This window comes from Ictalurus furcatus, chromosome 4 (assembly GCF_023375685.1).
Source record: "Ictalurus furcatus strain D&B chromosome 4, Billie_1.0, whole genome shotgun sequence".
NCBI classification, from domain to species: domain Eukaryota; kingdom Metazoa; phylum Chordata; class Actinopteri; order Siluriformes; family Ictaluridae; genus Ictalurus; species Ictalurus furcatus.
In genome coordinates this window covers 4116203-4134802 of record NC_071258.1, presented here as the reverse complement: position 1 = coordinate 4134802, position 18600 = coordinate 4116203, and positions in this window count along the sequence as shown.

The following is an 18600-nucleotide window of genomic DNA, read 5'->3' as shown; positions in this document are numbered from 1 at the left end:
GTCACTTTAATTTGGTTTTTATTTCAATGCTTTCTATCTTCTCCTGCATATATTATCATATTAGACGTTTTTTGGTTTTGTTTTGTTTTGTTTTTCTTGTTAAATTTTCATTATTATTTTTTTTTTTATGCTACAGTGTATTACATTTTACAGCAAAATAAAACAAAGATATTTCCTCGTTTTTCATCCTCATTCTTCGACCGTGTGTGAACTGCATGCAATGAATAATCTGAATGTGGAGCACAGAAAGGGGATTGCGTAACCCGCCTCTGAATATGTATAACTTTCCTCATGTAAACATTGCTGGACGTAATTCTCCGACTCTGAATGTGACAAACCTGGACAATTGTTAAAAGTATAAATACATTATTCGCATGTAGATCCACAGAGCCCTCCCACTGATTGTAACAAATCAAGATGGCACAACATATTACATGTAGCATGTTGTGTCATGCAGGCCCTTATAGTTGAAAATGATATGAAAATAAAAAAAGGAAGCAATTAATGTATACTATATTGAATTCTGTAATGTCCAAATGACAAATATGCCATCCAGTCACCCCATTCAAAACATACTAGAGCTACCACTGCTCTTATAACAACATAGACATACAACTTGTGTGTAGCATGCTAACAGTGCTTTCTTAGATACTATTTGTATGCACCAAAACTGAGTAGATCTTCATACAGTATGCTGTCTTTGTGTCATTAAAGAAATATACCTTATACTCAAACAAACAAGTATTTAAAATGCCTGCTTGTCTAGTTACCCCGATTTACTGTCCATATTCAACTTTCTGAACAATACACATGCTTTATTAATGTCAGAATATGAAGCGGCATGAGAAAAAAAAAATGCAGACTGCGCTCAGAATGGCAGAAATGGATTAATAACCCACTTACTCACTGACAGAGTGGCCCTTATGTGATTTCAGATGTGGCTGAGATACATCAAATTCAGCTATTGGAAGTAATCATAACTCGGATTATCATGCTTTTTTTCTTCCTCATACTTTACAATCTTATATTGACTTGATTTAAAGGCCAGAAAGTCTGCGGAGTAAAACCGCAGCTGTTTAGCATGCAGAATCAGGTCCACAATGGCAGAGTAAATGAAAGCTTATTTACTAGATAAGAACTTAATGCAAGGCCTGTGTCTCTTTTGCAGTACCTATGGGAGGACGGGTTCTATAAAAGACCCTTTTAACCGGTTTATTTCTCGCCGAGCACTGAACCATGAACCATGGCAAAAATAAAGCTGACTGCCCATGAGCTATAAGACAATTTATTTATTCAGCATCAGGAAAGTGAGAACAGCGCAGTAATGATTTAAGTTATTGTGTCAAATCTGGGCATATTGATGCAAATTCCCTCTGCTCTCTCTCTCTCTCTCTCTTTCTTTCTCTCTCTCTCTTCTCATCTGCTTGTGTCTCCTCGCAACAGCAGCCTATCCTGCCGCCTATGCGCCAATCAGCCAAGCGTTTCCCCAGCAACCGGCCATCATCCCCCAGCAACAGCGTGAAGGTAAGAGTGGCCCCACCCGTTCCTGATAAAAAGGTGATAATTGCCCTGTTCTGCCTGTACGTTCTCGAGTCAGAATTAGCAGGGGAAGAAAAGTGACAGCGGAACAGCAAAAAAAAAAAAAAACCCCAAAAAACAAAAAACAGAGTTATAGGGTGAGTGCTAAAAAGAACACATGGGTAACTTTCATCGCATAAAATCCCTGGAGATATGAACAGAGGTTCTAGGAATTTATTTTCAAAATAGCAACTTGTTGCATTTGGAGTTATGGGGGAAAGACATCAGTTATATGCATTCATGCATGAGCTATATTAAGGTTCAGATATCGATAGATAGACCAATTTCACACGTCCGGGTTTGTTGCTTGCGGGAATGACCGCCACGTGTAATCTGTAGTCCAGAAACAAGTCTTTCTGTAGTGTGCCTCAGTGCAGTAATTCAAAACAAAAACAACTCATATGTAAGCTTTCAGAATTTTCCGTCAAATGAAAATCAAAGGAAGAACGGATCTGTGTAATAAGGAGAGAAGATGGGTCGATGTTCGTGATTCGCAGAAACCGCACGTCTGTGTGTAGTCAGCATTCAAGGAAGTTCTCTCTCAAGGTTGGTGCTGTTCCAAGTCATTTTCAATGGAACAATTTTATGTACCACCTCAAAAGCAGTCTGAGAGTGTTTCAGAGATCTAGTACTCGACTAGGAATAAATATGCGTGCTCCGAAGACCACAGACTTAAAGGATGTCTCAACTAGTTTGGAAGCTAGCATCAAGTGACATGCAATACTCAGAACTAACATGGTTAATAGTTTTTTCTTACGAACTATGCAAGACAATTAACAGCTAGCTGCTAGCATGTTACCACTATGTCTCTCTTATTCAACCCACCCAGTTCAAGTCATAAAGAACTATACTAACAAACATATGTGTAGAATTAGGTGTGTAAAATAAAGGAGAAATACAAAACAATGTTAAAGTCACTATCAAATCAAAATTGACCCAATTTACTTTCTTGATACAGTGAGGGAAAAAAGTATTTGATCCCCTGCTGATTTTGTATGTTTGCCCACTGACAAAGAAATGATCAGTCTATAATTTTAATGGTAGATTTATTTGAACAGTGAGAGACAGAATAACAACAAAAAAATCCAGAAAAACGCATGTCAAAAATGTTATAAATTGATTTGCATTTTTATGAGGGAAATAAGTATTTGACCCCTCTGCAAAACATGACTTAGTACTTGGTGGCAAAACCCTTGTTGGCAATCACAGAGGTCAGACGTTTCTTGTAGTTGGCCACCAGGTTTGCACACATCTCAGGAGGGATTTTGTCCCACTCCTCTTTGCAGCTCTTCTCCAAGTCATTAAGGTTTCAAGGCTGACGTTTGGCAACTCGAACCTTCAGCTCCCTCCACAGATTTTCTATGGGATTAAGGTCTGGAGACTGGCTAGGCCACTCCAGGACCTTAATATGCTTCTTCTTGAGCCACTCCTTTGTTGCCTTGGCCGTGTGTTTTGGGTCATTGTCATGCTGGAATACCCATCCATGACCTATTTTCAATGCCCTGGCTGAGGGAAGGAGGTTCTCACCCAAGATTTGACGGTACATGGCCCCGTCCATCGTCCTTTTGATGCGGTGAAGTTGTCCTGTCCCCTTAACAGAAAAACAGCCCCAAAGCATAATGTTTCCACCTCCATGTTTGACGGTGGGGATGGTGTTCTTGGGGTCATAGGCAGCATTCCTCCTCCTCCAAACACGGCGAGTTGAGTTGATGCCAAAGAGCTCCATTTTGGTCTCATCTGACCACAACACTTTCACCCAGTTGTCCTCTGAATCATTCAGATGTTCATTGGCAAACTTCAGACGGGCATGTATATGTGCTTTCTTGAGCAGGGGGACCTTGCGGGCGCTGCAGGATTTCAGTCCTTCGCGGTGTACTGTGTTACCAATTGTTTTCTTGGTGACTATGGTCCCAGCTGCCTTGAGATCATTGACAAGATCCTCCCGTTGTAGTTCTGGGCTGATTCCTCACTGTTCTCATGATCATTGCAACTCCACGAGGTGAGATCTTGCATGGAGCCCCAGGCCGAGGGAGATTGACAGTTCTTTTGTGTTTCTTCCATTTGCGAATAATCGCACCAACTGTTGTCACCTTCTCACCAAGCTGCTTGGCAATGGTCTTGTAGCCCATACCAGACTTGTGTAGGTCTACAATCTTGTCCCTGACATCCTTGGAGAGCTCTTTGGGCTTGGCCATGGTGGAGAGTTTGGAATCTGATTGATTGATTGCTTCTGTGGACAGGTGTCTTTTATACAGGTAACAAGCTGAGATTAGGAGCACTCCCTTTAAGAGTGTGCTCCTAATCTCAGCTCGTTACCTGTATAAAAGACACCTGGGAGCCAGAAATCTTTCTGATTGAGAGGGGGTCAAATACTTATTTCCCTCATTAAAATGCAAATCAATTTATAACATTTTTGACATGCGTTTTTCTGGATTTTCTTGTTGTTATTCTGTCTCTCACTGTTCAAATAAATCTACCATTAAAATTATAGACTGATCATTTCTTTGTCAGTGGGCAAACGTACAAAATCAGCAGGGGATCAAATACTTTTTTCCCTCACTGTACATGTTCTTGGTCGTATTGTGAACCTACTGTTGCTAGCGGCTGCAAGTGACGCTATCAGCTAGTTGTCAACTTACCTTGATACCCGTGAATAAACTCTTCAATAAAGAATTTATAGCCCTTCCTCAGCCTTGATTCTATAGCGGAAGAGTTCTATACAACAATTCGCCTAACATCCTCGAATCTGACTGTACTGTAATTTTCGACTGTACGACAACTTGTTCAAATCCATTTCAAATCCACTGTGGTGGGTACAGAGGCAAAATTACAAAAGTTGTGTCGCTGTCCAAATACTTATGGACCTGACTGTGTGTGTGTATGTGTGTGTGTAATATTTACTCTTGACAACATTAGCTAACCTGACATACTTTCTGAGAGGAATTCTAAGTCTTATAAACGTCAAATGCTAATCCTAGACAGCTAATTAAGACTTTCTGAGAAGTATATTTAAGCCATGTTCACAGATGTTAATCATCTTCATTTTTAACGTCAGACAGATAGCTACCATTAGCTAACCTGGCAGAATTTCTGAGAGAAAATCATGCTCATATTTGTTTTTTGTTGTTGTTGTTGTTGTTTTTATTTATAATTGCTGCTAACTCTAGCTAGATGGCTAACATAAGCTAACTTGACAGGATTTCTGAGAGGAGTTCTAAGTTTCACAAACGTAGATTCAATGTACTGTGTTTATCCCTTACTGTTAATGTTAGCTAGATCAGATACATGAGCTAATCTGTCTTATTTACAGATGTTTATCATATGCACTTCTAATGTTAGATAACTAGACAAATCTTCACTTTTAACGTTAGACAGCTTGGACATGAGAAAGCCATAGTCATGAATGTTTTTTTTTTTTTTTTTAATACTTACCGTTAGCTTTGCTAGATGGCTAACATAAACTAACCTGACAAGATTTCTGAGGGGATTTATCTTAAGTCTTCATTTTAATATTAGACATCTAGTTCGCTAACCTGACAGAAAGAAGAGAAAGCCGTGTTCATGAATTTTTATTCAATATTGAAAACGTTAACAGAAAGTCTAACGTAAACTGTCTCGACAGGATTTCTCAGAAATGTGCAAATGTGTGATGTGCAATTACGAACGTTCACTTATCAATCAATATGTCGTTGAGCACATACACAGGCTTTAATGGGATTATAAAGATGAACATTTTCCATCACAGACTTACTCTGGAGTCTTATTTCTCAAAAAGATTTATATTTAAATGTTCTTTTGTGTTTGTCTAGTCGTGTACTAAGTCTGATTTTGCATCTTCTTTTTGTGTGTATGGTTCTACAGGGCCTGAAGGCTGTAACCTGTTTATCTACCACCTGCCGCAGGAGTTTGGGGATGCCGAGCTCATGCAGATGTTTCTGCCCTTTGGCAACGTCATCTCTGCCAAAGTCTTCGTGGACCGGGCCACCAATCAGAGCAAGTGTTTCGGTGAGTACCCACAACGCTCATCAAAAAAATAAAAAATAAAAAATGACAACCAGCCGTGAGGAGATAAAAGCGTTGTCATTTGGCACGATCCTTTTCGAAATCGTCTCATGCCTCACTTCCCTTGCCGTGATTAGGTTTTTTTTCCCTCCTCTCTTTATTTCCCATGTCTCTGCTAATCAATTTGCAATTAACGTTGGAAAAGTGGCGTCACATTTGAGTGAGCAGTTCCCCTGGATGCTGCTCATCAGTGAAGGTTTATGGGATATTAAAGCACAGAAGAAGCAAGTGCTGCAAGACATTTTCCTCTGATACTCACTGACTGCTGACTTTCCTTATAGATATGCAGCCTTGAGTCTACTTGCCTTTCATTTCTATAAGTACTAGACTTGGTATTCAGACCATAATATGTTTCCCTGTGCTTTTTTACATTTCATAGCTCACTTATACACCGTCTTAGTGGATAGCACGTCCGCCTCACACCTCCAGGGTCGGGGGTTCGATTCCCACCGTGGCCCTGTGTGTGCGGAGTTTGCATGTTCTCCCCGTGCTGCGGGGGTTTCCTCCGGGTACTCCGGTTTCCTCCCCCAGTCCAAAGACATGCATGGTAGGCTGATTGGCATGTCTAAAGTGTCCATAGTGTATGAATGGGTGTGTGAGTGTATATGTGATTGTGCCCTGCAATGGATTGGCACCCTGTCCAGGGTGTACCCCGCCTTGTGCCCGATGCTCCCTGGGATAGACTCCAGGTTTCCCTGTGACCCTGAAAAGGATTAAGCGGTATAGAAGATGGATGGATGGACTTATACACCGTATTCCTTGGTGCATACACAGTTGTGGGAAGAGAAGCCTGCTAAATAAATCCTGTAATTTTTTCTTTTTCTTTTTTAGTCAAGACTCATCGGCGCATTACTTCTTAAAAACGAGGTTTATTATAATTTCTTATACAGTATATGTTATAACATATTGTTTTGGTCCTAGTTTCGACGTGTTTTCCGGAGCTACTTACAAATTAGATTGAGATGCTGTGAAATTAAATTTCTCTGTGTCCTGCAGCTTCTTTTGTGCTCTGATTGAAACACACTAAACCAGTTTATTGAAGGATATGAGGCCAATCCACTTGTGAGAGATTAATACAAATGTATAGCTCTTCATTTAGCTTCGAATTGCTCTTACTCATATAAATGAATATACATGAAAACTCAGAGGTTTTTTTTTTTTCTCTTCAATCTTATTAAAGTAAGCAAGGAAATATTGACCCTCGCCTCGGAAGCAAATTTGGAGTGGGGGAAAAAAAAGAAACCAATATGAAAAGCAGAAGCAAGTCAGTGGTGTTGATTCCTCTTGGGTTGCCTGGATTTGAGTTTCACAGCTTTAAGGTATGGAGCTCCTAAAAGCATCTCCTCACTAAGAGCATCCCCGAAGAGGACTGAGGAGCCTGCCGAATCATCTGGGGCATTGAGTTCTTTTAATCCACAGTGATTACTCACTCAATATTGACATTTAACACTGATCAAAGCCTGCCTCTTTTAGTAGTATTAGCCAAAAAGGAAATTGGATTTTCAGGGGTCTGCTGGAATCACTCAGCTACACAAAGCTACACAAAAATGCATGCACATACTGTATATATGCATCTCTGTGTCTGGAAAAAACAAACAAACAAACAAACTGAGATGTGCTTTTAGATTATTTGTATAAATAGTATAAAAGTCCACAGTCAGTCCGTGGTATATTTTAGAATATCTCTACGGCTTTAGATGTTGTAAAATTTCTAGGCCTACTGTAGGCCTTGGAAGTACAAAAAAAAAAAAAAATGGATAGACAAAAATCAATGAAGTCCTCCTCCGCTGTTTCAACTTCGCCTGCTCATTTAAAGAATCTTTAATGTCTTGCCTCGAAGGAAGCAGCCCTTGTAAAGTGCACAGCTTCCTATAAAACATGGCAGAAAGTTCAGCACTGACTGATTTACTTTGCTCAAGAGCTGTATGATTTACCACTCGTCCATCCAGTCATCTTCTCTTTAGCCTTGTCACCTCACTCTCTGCCTGGCTGCTGGCAGGGACAGGGCTGGATTGGTGCGACAGGAGAGAGGGAGATTTATGAAGGTGGATAGAAGTTGTCTGACAGGCTCGGCTCTTTTAAAAGCTTTGTAAAAGCTGTGCTCTTATCTCTGGCCGGCCTGACAAAAGCATGGCCTCACCTACAAAATTAAATCGGAGCTGTAGCCAGGTGATTGAATCAGTTGGCGGGCAGCAAATTTGGCCAGTCAACCAGCGGAGAGGGCGATAAGAAAAGGGCAGGAGAGCCGCAGGATCATTTTGCCTTGACACGTCTGTGATAAGTTAGAGCGCATGTAACAAGAATGTTAACAGGAGCAGAGCTGCTACGGCAAGCCAGAGAGCCCAAACCACCAAAACTGAACCTCAGAATGGCAATCTTCCTTCGATTACTGCCTTTTTTGGAGATGATTTATTATACACAAGGTGGGTTCAATTACCTGCAGCCCCACTGTATTTATATACACCTTTAAAAACATGCCTTGTTGTGCACTGTGGTTTGACAATAGCTATGTTTCCATCCACGTATTTTTATGTGAATTTTGCGAATTTGCATTAAAAAAAAAACAACAAACTCTGGATGGAAGCACTGTGGGATGTGCTGAAAACTCAGCTTCACAAGAATCAGTGATTGTTTTCCTGTAACATAACATAAGCTATGTTTCCATCCAAGTTGCGAATTTAACTCACGTGAAAAATTGGAATATTGCACAAAACATTTGTGAATAAAGCGCCGTGTCCATCCCGTGTGTTCACAGGTACAAAATCATTACTTCTGGGGAAACTGGCGCAAAGATGTCTATCCAAACATACCTGTCGCTCGCCGCCATTTTTACTTTTCTGAGCCGATTATCCAATCACATGATTTGTTGAGGCAAAGTCACATGACTTTTTTGATGCTCATCGTGGAATTTATTCTGGAAATGCGTTTCCATCAGATTTTCTGCTCATGTCTTCTTACTGAATTAAAAACAATTACGCGTGTAAGTTTTTTTTTTATGTTGTTAAATAACAACAGATCATACCTTTTATCTGTTTATACAGTGTTTACATTAAATGTTGTGGAACATCTTCAAAACTAGTTATCACTTATGTGACAGAAGATGTAACCAGCCGTTCGAATACTTTGTCTTGTAGTTAATAGTGTAAGACAGAAAAAGTTACAGAGAAAGTGCAAAGTCCTCCGTCCTGGAGACTTTTCTATGATGGCGTCACATCACAGCTTTATCTCTGACTGTTACAAAGTTCTGACACTGGAGACTCCTTCCAAAAATGTTAAATAATTTTTTTTCAGAAAATGTCACCATACCAGCAATTATACGTTTTTACTTTTTTTAAATAACATTTTATTTCTATTTATTAATGGATTATATGTTATTACCGCGTTGTTAGCATGTTGTCATGTTATTACAGCGTTGTTAGCATGTTGTTGTGTTATTACCGCGTTGTTAGCATGTTGTCACATTATTACCACGTTGTTAGCATGTTGTCACGTTATTACCGTGTTATTAGCATGTTGTCGTGTTATTACCTCGTTGTTAGCATGTTGTCGTGTTATTACCGCGTTGTTAGCATGTTGTCGTGTTATTACCTTGTTGTTAGCATGTTGTCGTGTTATTACCACGTTGTTAGCATGTTGTCGTGCTATTACCGCATTGTTAGCATGTTGTCGTGTTATTACCGCGTTGTTAGCATGTTGTCGTGTTATTACCGCGTTGTTAGCATGCTGTCTTGTTATTACTGCGTTGTTAGCATGTTGTTGTGTTATTACCGCGTTGTTAGCATGTTGTCGTGTTATTACCGCGTTGTTAGCATGTTGTCGTGTTATTACCGCGTTGTTAGCATGCTGTCTTGTTATTACTGCGTTGTTCGCATGTTGACGTGTTATTACCGCGTTATTACCCCCTAATTTCTCCATATGGGGATTAATAAAGTATTATCATCTTATCTTATCTTATTAGCATGTTGTCGTAATTATAATGTATTATATTGAGCATCCACCATACAAGTCATGAACGTAGTTGCTACTACAGAAATGATAAGGTATTAGAGTAAGTGTGTTTATGCAGCACAACCCTGTGATTTGCCTTGCATCCCGCGCTGTTATTGATAATTAATCAATTTCAACCATCTGACCATTTGAGAACTGAACAGTGCTGTGGTATATTTACTGTTGTACTTAAGTTAACTATTATTTTGTCAATAATATAACTATGACAAACTATGTGCAATCCGCCGTTCGCTTTGTACCAAATAGATATGGGTCGATTTTTATTTTATTTTATGATCCCAGGATTTATTTTTCTGTCTCTTTCTGTCCCTATTCAGGCTTTGTGAGCTTTGATAACCCATCCAGCGCTCAGGCTGCCATTCAGGCAATGAATGGTTTTCAGATTGGCATGAAGAGGCTCAAGGTCCAGCTGAAGCGGCCAAAAGATGCCAACCGCCCTTATTGATTGCACCATCATCCACATCCAGGTGAGAACCACAACTAGTGAGGTTCCCATCCACTTGTTTTGATGCAAATTTCATTTTGCGTATAAGGACATTTTAATGGAAAAATTGGGCATGCAAAAAACCTTTGACTAATAGTTAATCCTACACGATTACACGGGTTTGGATGTGTGGTGGGTGCTACAGGTGTATGTTAAAGGCGAATTGTTTTGGGTCGACGTCGGAGAATGTTCACATAATATTAGCTGAAGGAAATGGAGATGCTTTCATAAAATAACAATATTGTGATCAAGTATTTCTCTTTGTTTTATACCACAGCACAATTGAGTGATTGAATCTGATTTGCAGATGTACATTATTTTCATATAACAGCAAAAACAAAATTTTAATACAACAAAAAAAAATCTTCTTTTGATGTATATTTTTTCTTGACTAAAAACAGCAACACAAAAAATACTAATCCTATTAGGGTGTGGTACCTGGCCTTAAAATTTGCATAACATGTGGATGGAAGCAGATGCGCTGAAGCATTACTGACTGTGTTTGTTTTATAATTGTTTGCTTCTTTTTTTTTATATATATAATTTTTTTTTTTACAAGAACCCAGATGTTCAGTTATTATTTTGATTAAAACAAAAAAAACGAAGGAGTAATTAAAGCTATAGCACTGAGACAGTTAAAAGCACTAAAACACCAGTTGCAGTGCAGACTCCCTGAAGAGACGATGTTTTCCATAGAGCTCGATAGACAGATGTCCTCAAATGAGAGCACTGGGAGGTTTGATCTACACAATGGTCTACTCAGTGAGAATCTGGCAATGTACATACAAAACATTCTTCCCACTTTTTTTGTCAGCAGGGTGTGTGTGTGTGTGTGTGTGTGTGTGTGTGTGTGTGTGTGTGTCTGCATTTTGTCAGCAGGAGTGTGCGACTCCGCCCCCATGTCTTTTTTTTTCCTCAGAAAATACACTGTCTACAAAAATGTCTCTTAACGTCCATGTTTGTTCCATCCACTCACTCATTGCAGTCTGTCTTACTTTGTGTGCATGTTATTAATTTGTCTTATTTGAACTTGATAATAATAATAATAATAATAATAAAAATAATAATAACATTTCTCATTTCTACCAGCAATGTATCCTTAATCTGCTTGAGAAGTTCGTAAGTGCATCCATCGGTAATGCTCATAACAATACCAAGTGAAGGAAAAGAAATTCCATGGATTTGTTTTCTTCTTTTGCCCCGAACCGGCGTGAAACCCAGGCATGGCCAAACGTAGCTCGAGATGGCCGCCCTGTTGACTAGCTACATGTCTACGGTCAGGGGGGAAACAGTTCCCACGGCTGTAAGTTCCCACTATGGTGTCATTTTCTTTTGGATGACGTCATGTGTACTACTGTGATCGAGTGGCATGACGTGCTGTTGACCTTTTACTCTCTTTCTCTATTTCTCTTGTGGCCATGTTTTGGATTTTTGTATTTATGGAGTGCAGTATTTTGTTTGCGCTGTCGGTAGCTGGTAGCTGGTGTTCGTAAATCTGCTGATTGGTTGGTTTCGATGGGGTGTGACCTTTTGCTGTTGTAATGTGAGTGCTGTGCTCTTGTTATTTTGCGTGTGAACTTGAGAATGTGTTGATATTTTGCCCTTTCTATCTCGCTTTTTTTCCCCTAACATGAGCTGTGACTATATTTTTGTGTGATGTTTTTTTTTTTCCTCTTCTTTTCTCTATGTACTTTTATGAAGTAGCTGAACTTATTAATTGCTAACTCTCCCGGTGAGCGATCATTACATCATGACACCATGTTTGTACTGCCAATTATTCTTCCCCCAGTGGTGGTGCACAGGCAAATGTTAAGTCCGATCTCCTCTCCTCTTCCTCTCTGTGCTGTTTTTCATTGTATCTCCGTTTGAAGTGCTTCGCTATGATTGTTTTGTTTGGCCAACACGGGGATTGCTTCCTGTTTACTTATTTATGAGCTTGCTAACCAATTACAGAATGATTGCAGAGCTGCAGGTGCTGGCATGGACCCACACATGGCGACTTCATCAAGTCAATTTCTCACGTACACACATACACACACAATAATGAGAAACAAACAAACAAACAAACAAACAAACATACAAACTGACAAGTGGTTTCTTCTCTGCTACACTTTTCAGCTCAGTTCAGCCCAGTGAGAGGTATGGCTAGTGCTAGAATTCAAAACTGGCAATAAAATGAAATGATATTAGGAAAAAATTATATTTAAATGTAATGAAGAAGATTAAGATTTAGCACTGAATTAGCAAATTGAATAGTATGGAGACAAACACAAAAAATAATAAAGATGCAACAGGTCTTGGGAATTTCATATAATATGTATATAATATATATATATATATATATATATATATATATATATATATATATATATATATAAAACTTTATACATATGGTAGCTGTTAAATCAAGTATTAAAAATTCAACGATACAACAGAATAAAGTCATAGAAGGATAAAAGATTTAAGTGAAATTTCATTGCATATTAATAAAAAATAGTGCAAAAACATGCATTTTTATCAAGCGTATAAATGTGTCTCTTATTAAGATATATATGCATCCCTCAGCTGGGAGTAAGGAAAACAGTGCTTTCAGTGGGTGTCTATTTTTAAAGCGACGCCGCATCTGTTCTGCGTTTATACACTACAGACTCCTGCCTTTGAATTGCATCTATAATCAGGTCTTTTTCACATAATGCCCTGCTTCTCTTTCTTTCTGCACACAGAATGCACGCTTGTCGTCTTTCGTTCAAAACACTTTTAACACTTTTAACACGCCTATGTGTAAATGCCAGAGAAAAGCAGCAGAACGAAGAGATGTGGTGTGAGTTATCGGTGTTGAGAACAAGCCAGGCTTTTTGCGTTTGTTTTTGTTGTCGTCGTTGTTGTTTTTTTCCTCTAATAAGACTTGAGATACACCGAGGTGTAATTCCTTCATATGCCCTTTCCGAGATCTTATCACTGTAAACTTAATTAGCATTACAAACCCTAACGCGTTCATTAAGAGTATTTCGATGATTGAATTCAAAGAATAATTTAAAAAAAAAACTTGCTCCGGATCTGATCCAACTCTAAGAAGACAAGCAAGTTCAAACCATGCCAGTGAAAACGCACCTACGTTATAGCGCCATTGTTTATTTTTTCCTTTATTTAAATTTTTAAAAAAAAAATACAATTTAGACATTCATTCATTCATCTTCTGCTTTTTCCTGATCAGAATTGTTGTATATCTGGTAAGATTATACCAGGAAAACTTGACACAAGACAGAAATATACTGCATGCATTCATTCATACCTAGGAGAAATTCAGTATATTCAATCCACCTACCATGTTCTTTGGAGGAGATAGGAAACCGGAGAACCACATGGAACATACTGATAGTACCTCGATAGTACCTCGTGCTCAGGATTGAACCGGAAATCCCTGGAGCTGTGAGGCGGCACAGCAATGCTATCTGCGGTACCACCGTGATGCCCCTGATGTAAAACAGCTACACTAAATTGTAAAACTTACCGCTACATACCAGTAAAATGGCAGTATCTGAATGTTTTTCAATGTAAAACATATAAGCTTTAAAAAATTAAACATTTCATGAGGTCCTTTTGGGATGATATCCTGGACATTCTTTTAAGAAACATATATAGCTGAAAACCTCAGTTTTATTATTGTCATATCTAAAACAGCAGTATTTCCAGCTGTAATTTAAAATCACAGGTTTATATTAATAAGCTCCTCCTATTACACTATATGACCAAAAGTTTGTGGACACCCCATAAGTGGGCCTTCCTCAAACTATTCTACACAAAGTCAGAAATATACAACTGTATAGAATGTCTTTGTATGCTGAAGCTTTATAATTTCCTTTCGCTGGAAAGGAATTATTATTATTATTATTATTATTATTAGGAATTATTAAAATTATAGGCCCCAAACCTGTTCCAGCATGACAAAGCCCCTGTGCACATACTATGAAGCTCCATGAAGACATGGTTTGCCAAGCTAAAGAACGAGTGAAAGAACTTGAGTGTCCTGCACAAAGCCCTGACCTCAAGCTTCTCACCCAACATCAGTGCCTAACCTCACCAATGCTCCAAAATGTAGTGGAAAGCCTGTAGGTTATTATAACAGCAAAGAAGGACTAAATCTATAACAAGGTGCTCAAAAAGCACATATGGGCATTATGGTCAGGTGTCTACAAACAATTAGGAGCCATATAGGAGTTTACGGTTTCTCTGTAACATGAAAAGCTGCATATGCTTTTGAAAAAAATGGCCGGAACAGTGAACAGTAAACAGCTGTTTGTAACTGCAATATCCATTTTTTTATGGACGTTCTACAACATTAAAGTGCACCTATTATGGTTTTTCAAATATTACCTTTCATGTAGTGTGTTTAAGAGTTATGTGTGATTGTAAAAAGTCTGCAAAGTTTCAAAAATCAAAGTGCACGATAAACGGATTTACTGATTCCCAAAAGAAGGAATCGATTCTGAACAGCTGAAACGAGTCGTTAGTGATTCCAGACTTTCCAGAATTCACTTCCTGTTCAAACCGGCGTTGTTTTGTAACAAAAAACCCCGCCTCTGGTCTTCATCGGCTGCTCGCTCACAGACGGAGCTGATACTCTTACTGCAATGGGCGTTTCCTTTTCGACATACGCTGCTCTGACCAATCAGAGCAGAGTATGCTCTCTGAAAGGAGGAGTTTAGAATGAATCATTTAGAACGGATCAGTTAACGAGACGTTTGTGTCACTGGGGAAAAAAAGTTAATGCTGGAATTTAAAGTATGAGCACGTTTAAGTGTTTTATGACCTCGGATGCGTGTAAATCTATCGTATGAGACCTTTAGGCACGTTTCAAAACCATAGTAGGTGCGCTTTAAACATAACTATAAACAATTAAAAGTACAACATACTGTTCAAATGCTTTGTGTGATATTTCAGTACCCTGTCAGTGATTATTTTCCTATTACAGCATGTTTTATTCCTTACATAAGACATAAAAGCCAGGCACATATCAACACGTACATACTGTACAAACCTTGTAGAGCTGAATATTAACCGAATGTGATTAAAAGTATAGGCGCTGTCATCGGAAGGCTTTTTTTGTCATTGTTTTCTGTTTTTCTTTAACAGAAATATCAAGAAAATGATGCTCAGGTTCAGTATAAATGTTATAAACAGGCTTATAAATAGGCTTTATCATCCGCCTATGATCCGTTTGTGTAATTAAACTTCAGTCATCTCCCATCACACAGTCTTCTCGTCATGTTCATGTGTTTGGTTGTGTGTCTCTCCCCCTTGCCCTGCTGTCTGTTTCACTGCTTTTAGATAACGGTAGATTAACTGGTGTTAGTTACAGAGACAGAGTCACAGTATTGTATTTACAGAGTGTCCTTTCGTTATATTATTGAAGCTTGTCTATCTGCGCTTGGGTTTATATAACTACAAATATTCGTACGTATATCGTGTATAATATCTAACGTCTTTCACTTTATGTGTTGTGAGTGTGTTTCTAAGTGTTGGCTGTAGATGTTGGTGTATAGCACTGGCAGATATTCACTTAAACTTATATATATACAGTATATATATATATATATATATATATTTATATATTTATACAGACAAAATGTTACAGCTCACATTTTTCTTTTCCCTCCTTTCCTCCCTTCTTTTCTGTTTTTTTTTTTCCCCTTTCTTTCAGGATGAAGGATGACAACACCTTATTTTCACAAGTGCAGTATAAGTACAAAAGACTTCTTCTCCGCTCTGCCACAAAGAAGAAGAGTGGTCCCTTGATTCTGTGGGAAAATTGCCGAGAGATGTGAGACTAGGTGACTGAAGGAACGAGGGTTTTTTTTTTCTTTCTTTCTTTCTTTTTCTTTTTTCTTGGCTAAATATTTCCTTTTTTTATTTACTCGCTTTGGCATCGCAAACCTGTGGAAGCCGATTTTGCAGAGACCAACTTTTTTGCTGCTGTTTTTTAGACAAGATGGAGAAATATTTATAGATACATTATGCTCAAAGCATGCATATACAGATATACAATCATACATGCAGTGAAACACACATATCTATCTCACACACACACACACACACACACACACACACACATGCACGCACCCATGCAAAATGACCCATATTTAAAGACACAAACCCTTTGCACTTAGGCTGATGCATAAATGCACTGCAGAAACTTCATATTTTGGATACTGGTTAATACTGATATCTCTATTTGTAAATCCATATGAATGCGCAGACATACGCACACACACACACACACGCATACATACACACATACACGAACACACACAACACACACCAGCCTGCTGCCATTTTGGTTTTCGTGCCTATACAGGTGTTGTAGTCTGTGCCAGGGAAAGCTCTGGAGAGATTGAAGAGAAAATGGTAATCCAGGATTATTTACATGCATCATTCCTTAGAAAATAGGGACCAAAGGACTACATGCTTTTTAAATATATATATATATATATATATATATATATATATATATATATATATATATATATATATGTATGTGTATATATATATATATATATATATATATATATATATATATATATATATATATATATATATGTATATATATGTGTGTGTATATATATATATATATATATATATATATATATATATATATTACATTGTAGCTGCAAGTATTACAATTATAGATAGGATAGTAGTAGTTGAAAGAAATAATTAAGTCAGTATCCATTAAGTATTGATTATAAAGACAAAACAAATAAAAAAGAGAAGGAAAATAATCAAACCAAGGCTGACCCTTTGCTCTGGTGGTGGTTTATTTACACCAGACCGTAGATTAGATGTATTGTATAGATTCTAAGAGTAGATTTGCCAATTTTTTGCTGTTTTCTTTTTTAATGACAAAAAAAAAAATACTTGAACTTCTAATGAAAAAAAGGAAAAATCTACAAAAAAAAAAGAAACACTATGAAAACAAACAAACAAACAAACAAAAAAAATCATTGTTTGTCTTAATGGCCGCTCACTCTAGAAAAATATGTATTGGATGGATTATACAGCTCATCCCAGTGTCTTCAACATGCCACATTTAATGAACAGATAAAGCAGCTCATCTCAATTTCTTCACCCTGCCTTCTGACAGCTATTATGTCTAACTGTGTCACAAGGAAACTGGAACGTAAGAAGAAGAAAAAAACAAAAAACAAAACAAGGAACGATCGTAAAGGAGTGTCTAAAGTCTGTACTTGACAGGGTGCAGGCTTCCCATAAGCCTTTTTGTTCAAGCGACAATCCACTGTAAAGACCAAGCTACTGGATATGATGTGGACTCTCTTCTTTTCTTTACTCTTTTTTGTATTATGACAGGGAGCGCGCTATCTAGACTGATCTCACAGTTACTACTGCAGTGTGCGTGTGTGTTGGGTGGGGTGGGGGGAAGGCGTGATCCTTTAAGAATGGACTTTCTAAAATTCCAAACGTATTATGACAATGACCTGGAAGTCGATAGCTACAGAAACTGCCAAACGAACCCGAAGAGATAACGACTGCAGTGGCTTTTTTTTTTTTTTTTTTTTTTTTTAAGTAAAAAAATGAATGAAAATCATTAGAAGTGACACAGTGTTGGTCTGAAGAGAAATGACTTAGACACCGAGCGATCTAGAGGTCTACTGAAGCCACTGCAAACTTAGCAAAGCACTCAACTAAGTGCTCTGCGGATATATCCTGAACTTTCATGGGAAAGGCAAAATAATAATAAAAAAAAAAGAAAAAAAATTCAAAAAACAAATGCACTCACAGCATTAGCAGCTGAAAGCTTTTAGATGCCATTAAGCTTTGTTGTAATCTGATGTAAATGGAACACTATTCATATGCTCTCTCTAATGCCACCGTAAATGATAGAACGAACCTGGGAAAGAACGTACGACAGTCAGTCAACACTCTACCCAAGCCTGTATTGCACTCAAAGGTGATTTTTTTGTCAGTTATCAGAAATGTAATGTAGAGAACATGCTCAATGACATAATCATATATCTGGGGCTTTTTGTCCATGATTGTACTCCTTTCAACAGTCACAATTTTCTATATACCTGCAATGCTGCCAACCAACTGTTTTCTTTCTTTTTCTTTAATTCCTTTCATTTCTTTTTGTTTCATTTCTTAATCCGACATGTAACAAACGCACACAAGCAAACTTGTATGAAAAGGTATGAATATCGAATAGCTTTTCTTACAAATTGATTTCACATGGAAACACCTATGAATGGTTCGTAAATTCTTTGTGAATCCGGTTGTAAAGCTAGCGAAAACAGCGTCAACGGTTTTCTAATCGATTTAGCTTGTAACCTTTACAAACGGTGGACAACACTTCTGGATACTTCTGAAATATAGAATGATAGCTTTATTTATTTCTTTGTTGTTGTTGTTGTTGTTGTTGTTGTTTCCAAGGATAGGCTTGGTGGTTTACAGTG